At 40.7% G+C, this 9,207-nt stretch overlaps 1 non-coding gene across 1 annotated transcript; it reads left to right on the top strand.

Moving 5' to 3' along the window:
- The first annotated feature begins 6,974 nt into the window (after nt 1-6,974).
- On the top strand, nt 6,975-7,048 carry TRNAR-UCU. The gene has a single exon. It is a non-coding gene; the product is annotated as a tRNA-Arg (tRNA).
- The last annotated feature ends 2,159 nt before the right edge of the window (nt 7,049-9,207 follow it).

Here is a 9,207-nt window from a genome sequence, read left to right on the forward strand (position 1 = left end):
TCTGGCCATAGCAACCAGTCTTAATTTTTAATTATTATATAGGATTTATATAGTGCCAAAAGTTTGCGCAGCGCTTTACAATATAAGGAATACATTACAATCACAATATAATTCAAGACAAGATTACCATCTTGTCTTGAATTATATTGTGATTGTAATGTATTCCTTCCCTGCCCATGGGGGCTTACAATCTAAAAGGGAGTGAATGAATTGTATGAGTACGTGATGGTTGAGTGGTTAGTTGAGGTGGGATAGGCCTACCTTGAAGATATGAGTCTTAAGGGATCGCCTAAAGGCAGTCAGACCAGGAGATAGATGGACAGGTTGGGGTAAAGAGTTCCAGAGGATGGGAAAGACTCTAGTGAAGTCCTGGAGGCGAGCATAGGAGGAGTTGACGAGGAAACTGGAAAGCAGGTTTTTTGAAGAGCGTAGGGGGCGGTTAGGGTGATACTTCGAGACAAGGTTTGACATATAGCCAGGGGCAGAGTTGTGGATGGCTTTGTAAGTGGTTGTTTATATTTCGAATTTTATTCTTTGGGCTATTGGAAGCCAGTGCAGGGATCAACAGACATTGAACGGTTGGTTAGGTGAATGAGTCTAGCAGCTGCATTCATGATAGACTAAAGGGGGGATAGCCTGTGTAGAGGTAGGCCAATGAGGAGGGAGTTGCAATAGTCAAGACAAGATATAACAAGTTGAGTGGATGAGTAAATTTGCGGTTTCATTGGTGAGGAAGGGGCGTATTTTGGAGATGTTGCGAAGGTGAAGGCATCAGGATTTGGATAGTGATTGGATGTGGGGAAGAAAGGTGAGGTCCGACTCAAGGATGACACCCAGCACCATGGCATGGGGGGAGGGATGGATAGTTGTGTTATCATTCTCAAGGAAAAAGTTGGGTAAGGTGCATGGGCAGGAGGAGTTTTTGAAAGCGGGACCAGTGAGGGTTTTTTGGATATTGGGGTGACCAGTGCATGCTTTCGAGAGGAGGGAAATATGCTAGTAGAGCGTGAAAGATTGAAAATGTGAGTAAGAGAGTGTAGGGTGGGTGGGTGAGCGAAGTAGTGGTGAGGGAACAGAATCCAGGGGGCAAGTGGTGAGGGGGTGTCACAGAAAAGCTTTGTAACCTCCTCTCTTGTGACAGGGTCAAAAGAGAAAAGTAACAAATGTGATGGTGGGTCTGGTACATGAATAGGGGAAGGTGACTGGATAGTTGCACAGAATAGGAAACCAAATTCCTATTGCTATTTTTTGTGCTATACAGGTGGTTCGGTTTATTTTCTTTTTTACACTTGCTTGGACACTTTTCAGTTTAACAGAAAACATTTCTCCTGCATCACCCTGTTTACATTTACATACAAAACAATCTTTGGCATGGAGAAAATCAAGCGTGTGCGGTATTCTTGTATTTGAGCAGTAGATGGCACCAGAACACATGTTTCATTGACCACATTTTCTGTATCAATCTGCAACAGTGTAATCGTTTAATAAAAATTGTACAGTTTTTTTACCAACACACATTGACACAAAGAAGATCTGATTGAATAAAATGCACAAACATCTAAGCCAGGATGTACACAAGCCTCTTAATGAGCTCAGCTGTAAATGGCTGTCATAAACTTCCATTAACACAGAGACTCTTACTGTTGTCCTGTTGTTTAATTGCCGTGTGGTAAATAGTCTGGCAGAGCAGTTAAAGCAATACATGATTGAACCCCAGTAGTGGGTGGAAGATCTCTGTCATTGCTGACGGGGTAAACCTGTGTATGCAAGGGATCAGCGATGTGTGGCTTCACTTCTTTTTTTACCACACTACAGTGTATTCCAGCATCTAACACAGGGGGTTGCTTACTTGCATAGTGCATGGTGGCCATTTAGAGGACATCTAGTATTTTGCTTAATGAATACTAGGTGTTCTCTGACTGGAAGTGGATTGGTGACTTGACACACAGTCTGTTCCTATACACAGAAGATGCTGTAATACACTGTAGTAGCTGTGGCTACTACACTATATCCAAAAATCCCAGTGACTGTGTCATGGTATAAGGCACAGGCAAGTGTTTAAAATTAATTGGATCTCAGCTACGGATCAATGAACCAGCTTGTTTAGTTATTTACAGTGTGTTGGTATGCAACTCTATTAACTCATTCAGGAAGTTAAGTGGGAAGGTTCACACAACTGAAAGGTGGGGCAACATGCGTTGCAGAGAGAGGCTATAGTCTATAGCAGTATTTGTAGATATTTTACGGAAGTTACTTCACTTCTCAAGATTCTCATGAAACAATAATAGTCAATGGTAAAAAATAATATTTGCTTGCAGTTAGTAGATTTGTGTTGGAAATCCTTGGGAGCCTTCTGGATACCACCGTAGTCAGTGAGCAATTCCCAAGTATGAAGTAGTGGAGATTGAAGGGACTCCTACAAGTCAGGATAACTTGCTACAGTATGAGTATAGGGTTAACAGCCAGGTGTGGTAAGCTTGATCAGCATACTTTGGTAGATTTGAAGGTAGCAAGGGTTAACAGCCAGGTGAAGTAGCAGTTTTGTATCCGTACCTTGGTAGAGTTGAGAGAAGAGAGGGTTAACAGCCAGGTGAAGTAGCAGCTTCGTATTAACCTTGGTAGAGTTTGAGAGAAGCAAGGGTTAACCGCCAGGTGAGGTAGAAGCTTTGTCAGTGTACTTTGGTAGATAATGACCAAAGCAAGGGTTAACAGCCATGTGGGGTAGCAGCTTCTTGGAGTTTAATAACGTATCTCTCTATGTGTGGGAAACACACTACTGCAGGAGACATTCACAGCAGCTTGGAAAGGAGAGAGTGCTTAGTTTGGAGAGCAGTTAGAACTGCTGTTTGGAGAGGTTCGGTTCTGGCACTCAATTGCCGACGTTAATTTCTTTGCATGAATGCCGTGCAATTGAATTTCGCGGCTTAAGCCACATAGGGAGGACGAGACACGTGACATAATCGGCGGCGAGACGGAGCTCCGGACTGATTACGACACGACGGACAGGTGAGTATATTACACAGGGATCATTAATATATACTTGCATTGCGCCAAGCTTAGCCAATGAAAGCCTATATCCATTTCTAAAGCTGAAGTTCAGCTTTAACTAAAAAAAGCATTAAGTGTATACACTCACCGGCCACTTTATTAGGTACACCTGTTCAATTGCTTGGTAACGTAAATTGCTAATCAGCCAATTACATGGCAGCAACTTGACTTGCTGAAGTTCAGCATCAGAATGGGGAAGAAAGGGGATTTAAGTGACTTTGAAGGTGGCATGGTTGTTAGTGCCAGAGGGGCTGGTCTGAGTATTTTAAAAACTGCTGATCTACTGGCATTTTCACGCAAAACTATCTCTAGGGTTTACAGAGAATGGTCCGAAAAAGAGAAAATATCCAGTGGGTGGCAGCTGTGTGGACGAAAATGCCTTGTTGATGTCAGAGGAGAATGGGCAGATTGGTTCGAGATGATAGAAAGGCAACAGTAACTCAGATAACCATTCGTTAGAACCGAGTTATGCAGCATACTATCTCTGAACGCAAAACATGTCAAACCTTGAAGCAGATGGGCTACAGCAGCAGAAGACCACACCGGGTGCCACTCCTGTCAGCTAAGAACTGGAAACGGAGGCTATAATTCACACAGGCTCACCAAAATTGGACAATAGAAGATTGGAAAAACATTGCCTGGTCTGATGAGTCTCGATTTCAGTTGCGACATTCAAATGGTAGAGTCAGAATTTGGCGTAAACAACATGAAAGCATGGATCCATCCTGCTTTGTATCAGTGGTTCAGGGTGGTGGTGGTGTAATGGTGTGGGGGATATTTTCTTGGGCCCGTTATGCTATCATGCCATTATGGCCCAAAATCTCTGAGGAATGTTTCCAACACCTTGTTGAATCTATGGTACGAAGAATTAAGGCAGTTCTCAAGCAAAGTGTACGTATTAAAGTGGCTGGTGAGTGTATAAGAATAATTACACCCCAGGAACGATTTGTAAAGTTATTTCCAGCAACAGAAAATATTTCAGCTTTAGCCTGCTCTACTATGTCAATATGTATTAAGTCCAAAACATGATGTGTTCTACAGTATATGCAGTATCTAAACGTTTGCGTAGGGCTTTAAAATATAAGGCATTACAGTTACAATACAATTCAAGATAAGATAGTTAGGAGGGCCCTGCCCACACTATGGGATATCATGCAAAGCACAAGTTACATGATTGGTGTCAGTTCTCTTACCTTTGGCAGCTGAACCTTTCATTCCTAAGAGTACCATTAGTGGATATAATTTGTCCATAATGACAATTACAAAAGCTAATACCACCTGACTCCTACATATTTCTATTGGTTAATAAGACTGCCCATCAGTAATGGGACGATCAATAGGCATGAAAGGCTGGAGGGGGCAGACCACAGGTTAGAGCTCTTGTTCAAACCTGTAAAATGCACACATTAACACATGGACAGGGAGGAATACTTCCACTGGGTTTTTGAAGAAACAACTTTAACCTGCCATGCCTCATGGTAACATGCCACACCATGCAACTGTCAGAATAACTCAGTAGGTCATTGCATTGTGCTCTTGTTTTGCATACCTCCCAACTTACTATGTTAGACACCTTTTAGCAGAAGGTAGATATAAAAAGAACACATGTCAATCATGCTCCAAGTAATATGGGTGGTGGACCTTGGAGAATTAAAGGAGAACTATGAGGTGAGTGTTTTTCACTCACCTCATAGTTCCAGCCGACCTGTGACAATGAAACTGTTACAGGTCGGCTCAGTAGATCGGGAAGTGAGCGAACACATACCGGCGTTCGCTCACTTCTCGATCCTGTCACGGCTCTCTGCCATGACAGGGGAGGGACTGGATTCCCCCCTCCCCGCTCCGATCCTCCAGCGCTGACTGGCGGAATGGACGGGGGAGGGGTACAGCTTGCTCTGCCTCTAGATAGGCAGAGCCAGCTGTCACTCACGCAGCTGAGCGGATCCAGACATTAATTGTCTGGATCCGCTTCAGCTGCGGTGTCTCAGTATACTGCGAGCTGTAGCTTGCGGTATACTGAGCTTAGGGTGACGGGAGGACGCTAGTTTGTGTCCTCCCGTTACCCTAAGGAGAACTATGGGGAAAAGCCCTAACCTCATAGTTCTCCTTTAATATATGAAAAATGGACAGTTAAAATGTTAAAACATTTTTGTTACTTACTATCTTTTCTTTATATTGGTTTTCAAAATATCATACACAATACTCTAGGGGTTGGGCAAAGGGATTAGTGCAGTATTACACTTTTGGTAGTACAGTAATACATTTTTTCTAGAGGTATATACATCAGATCAAAATATAAGACAAATGAGGGACATGTTCCTAAAGATGGATAGTCCCTCCAAATGAGAAACAGTTGGGAGCTATGTTGGGTGGCCATTAACAGTTCAAGAAGAATTTGCTGAGTTATCAAGCGACACAGGTTTAAAACTTGTTTTGGAAAAAAATTGTTGAATGAATGTTGGCTTGGGATTAGGACAGAATTTCGAACCATTTCTGAAATGGCCCTAAACATATGTCTACCATTTTGTACTACATACTTATGTGAAGCAGGGTTCTCAGCATTGACGGTTATTAAATTAAAATATCGATCATCTCTGAAAAACATTGAAGATGCTCTATGTCCTGCAGTATCTCATATTCTGCCAAGATGTAATTCTTTATGTAAAAATAAACAAGCACATGTATCTAATTAGTATGCAAATTTGCTTTCATCTTTAATACATTGTAAAATTATATGTATACCAAATCATTGTTTCAAATTAAATTTCTTTAATATCGGTAAATGTTTGATTTGTATACCTTTTCTATATACCTGGGGTCACGTTAAAATTTCCTCGGGCGTAAAGGGGTCACGAGTGGAAAAAGTTTAAGAAGGCCTGGTATAAATAAATATTTATACATGAAGTTCAGCTTTATTTATTTCTGCAACTGCCATAGCAGCTTGTTTTTTGAGACTGACTATGGAAGAATAAATGCCGTCAGGTACATTAGTAAAAAACATATTTGGATACTTTGACAGTGCAGCTATCCTAGTGTCCTTCACACTAAATACTTAGGGAATCCCAGCAGAATTCCACCCATATCCAAAGTTTTACATACATCTTATTAACTAGACTTTATTGCGTAGGATTGTTTAGGTTTGTAATGCTGTTCTGTGTTGGTAATTTCTGGTACTATTGATATCTCACGTGTCATAAACTGATATGCCGGACAATTTCATTAAAACTTGCAAGCTACAATTTGAAGTCTCTGGCTTGCACATAGTAAGAGTCAGTAATGATGCTGCCTGGCTTTTCTGCAGAAGAGCATCCAGCACTCGACTTACATAGACACTGTTCTATTTGTACCTTGAATGCTTTGACACTGTAAGACATCCTGTGTTTTGCATCACTGGTGTGTTTTCTCTGTAACAGCACGCTGTCCTTTCTTTTTTTGCAGCATTGCCTGTGTAGTGTGATAGCTCCTCCCGTAGCATTTTATATGAGACCACCCGAATCCCAACAACCTCGAATAAATGTCATGCCAATTCCTGTGCATGTTTCTGTCCATCCCAGCCATTGTCCTCACACGAAAGAGCTGTCAACCTGCTCTTTAATCCTGACATGAAGCCCGCATTTGTCATGTGTCCCTTACTAAAGCATCCTGCAGTCCACACCGTCTTTTAGATGTCATTGTCTGCTAGAAAAATTTTACAGTTCTCTGTGTAGTGATGCTCCTGCATTCCCAATTAACACATTCCTTCCCTTCCAGCCAGCTCCAGCAGCTAGTATGTGGAAGCACTTAGGCTTAGCTACATTCCTGCATCCTGATTTTACAGCATTCCCTGGTACAAGGGAGGATGCTGAGATGATGCAGCAGTGATGCTGTGTGGATGCAGAAGGTGTATCCTTTTTCAGAGCTGGTGCTGATGCTGAGCAAGCGGTGAGGTCTCTGTGGCGCAATGGACGAGCGCGCTGGACTTCTAATCCAGAGGTTCCGGGTTCGAGTCCCGGCAGAGATGGTTCCTGCCAAATCCTTTTGTTTTAAACACAAACCCAAATTTTCATATCTAATTACATTTACTACAATCATCAGTTAGAGATATTAGATGACAGACTTGGTGATTGTTTCAGCACAGATGCTTGAACAATACTGAAAATGGATTACCTGTTATCAATTTGAAGGAAATAAATATATTATTTTTAAGAATATAATAGCACTTTTTATATTATATTTTGATGTTTGCTGAGGATATTTAAAATAAAATTATATAACGTTATGCTTTTAATTTCATATTAAACTAATTGGAAGCAAGAGGAGTAGAGAGAGGAGAGAAATAAGTTGGGGGGCAAAAGAAAGAGAGAGGTGTAAAAGAGAGAGAGAGAGAGAGAGAGAGAGAGAGAGAGAGATGTGTATGAGAAATAGAGTTTAAGACAAGAAAGAGAGAGAGGTATAAGAGAATAAGAGGGAGTGGAGGGGTGGGGGGAGAAGGAGAATGAGAGAGAAAGACTGAGAGATAAAGTGGAAGAGAAAGGGGTGTAAGAGACTGAGAGAAAGAGAGTGAGAGAAAGAGAGGTGTAAGAGAGTGAAAAAAAGACTTGCTGAGGATATTTAAAATAAAATTATATAACGTTATGCTTTTAATTTCATATTAAACTAATTGGAAGCAGGAGGAGTAGAGAGAGGAGAGAAATAAGTTGGGGGCATAAAGAAAGAGAGAGGTGTAAAAGAGAGAGAGAGAGAGTGAGAAAGATATCGAGAGAAAGAGAGAGAGGTTTAAGAAAAAAAGAGGAGTGAAACACAGAGAGAGTGAGTATGCAAGGGAGATCGAGAGAAAAGAGAGAGAGAGCGAGCAGGAGAAAAGGAGAAAGAGAGATGTGTAGGAGAGGTATGTAAAAGAGAGAAAGAGAGAGAGAGAGAGAAGGATCAGGAGAGGCATAAGGGAGTGAGAGAGCAAGTGCAAGAAAGAAAGAAAGATAGAGAGGAAAACACTGTGCGTGTGTGTGTGAGAGAGTGAAAAAGGAAACGAGAAAGAGAGAGAGAAAAACACTGTGCGTGTGTGTGGGAGAAAGGGAGAGAGAGAGAAACGATATAGATAGAAGAGAGAGAGAGAGAGGTGTGTGTGTGTGTGTGAGAGAGAGAGAGAGAGAGAGGAAGTGAGAGACTGTGTGTGTGTGTCTGTGTGGGTGAAAGAGAGAGACAAAAGGGAGAATGAGAGTGAGAGTAAATGGTTAATCCAGAGGATCCTATGCCTAATAGCAAGTGCTATATACCATCTCTGAGACATCCAGCTGTGTGTGTATCACTTAATATCTTCCTATTTGGGCTATTCACAACATAGCAGCAAATCAGCCTGGATCTGTAAATAAATAAAAAATAAAAAAATGCTATACTTTCCCTGAAGGTAAAAAGAAACTCACTGAATGTGGAGAACTAAACAATGCGGATACTGCTGACAACAAATATAAATGGACAGTAATAATAAGATCAGTAATGGTCAAAGAGAAGTTGAGTGAGTGTGAATTTTATTAGGTACTCGTTCAGACAAACATTTTAAAACAAGAAAATGTTTTTTGTTTTTTTTCCCCCTATGAATGATTAAATCATGTTGTTTCCACACAACAATATTTGAAATTAGTTTGTATAGGGTTGTGGTATATATATCATTATAACACACTATAGTAACTGACACCAGATTGCAGGTATTGATCTAACGTAATGGGGTTGATTTACTAAAGGAATAGAGATTGTTTACTTAACAAAATCAATATTCACCTGAGGTGAAACAGTATTCACTTAAATCATAGTCAAGAAAATGTTATTGTGCACATTACTGATTATTAAAAGTGAACATAGTTTCCCCCTTATTTTCTAAGCTCAGTGAGCATTCATTTTGCAAAGTGATCTCTGTTTTTTTTCCTTTTCTATAAATCAACCCTGATTCAGTGAATACGGCAACATGCACTGGGGCAATTAAGTAAAATAAGTAAATCAGAGATATTTTACATTTACATGTTTTCTTTCTTTGTTTCAAGATCTGTTCTGCTATGTGATATATAGCACATGCTCCCAGGTTCTAAATATCCTTTTGTTTTGCTTAGTGTATATTTATGTATGTAATATAATCTACCCTTTCCTGGGCCCATTCATACTATATGTGGTGACTGGTATTTTCAGCAA

This window comes from Nanorana parkeri, unplaced genomic scaffold, assembly GCF_000935625.1.
Source record: "Nanorana parkeri isolate BGI_ZX_2015 unplaced genomic scaffold, ASM93562v1 scaffold1249, whole genome shotgun sequence".
Classification (NCBI taxonomy): Eukaryota; Metazoa; Chordata; class Amphibia; order Anura; family Dicroglossidae; genus Nanorana; species Nanorana parkeri.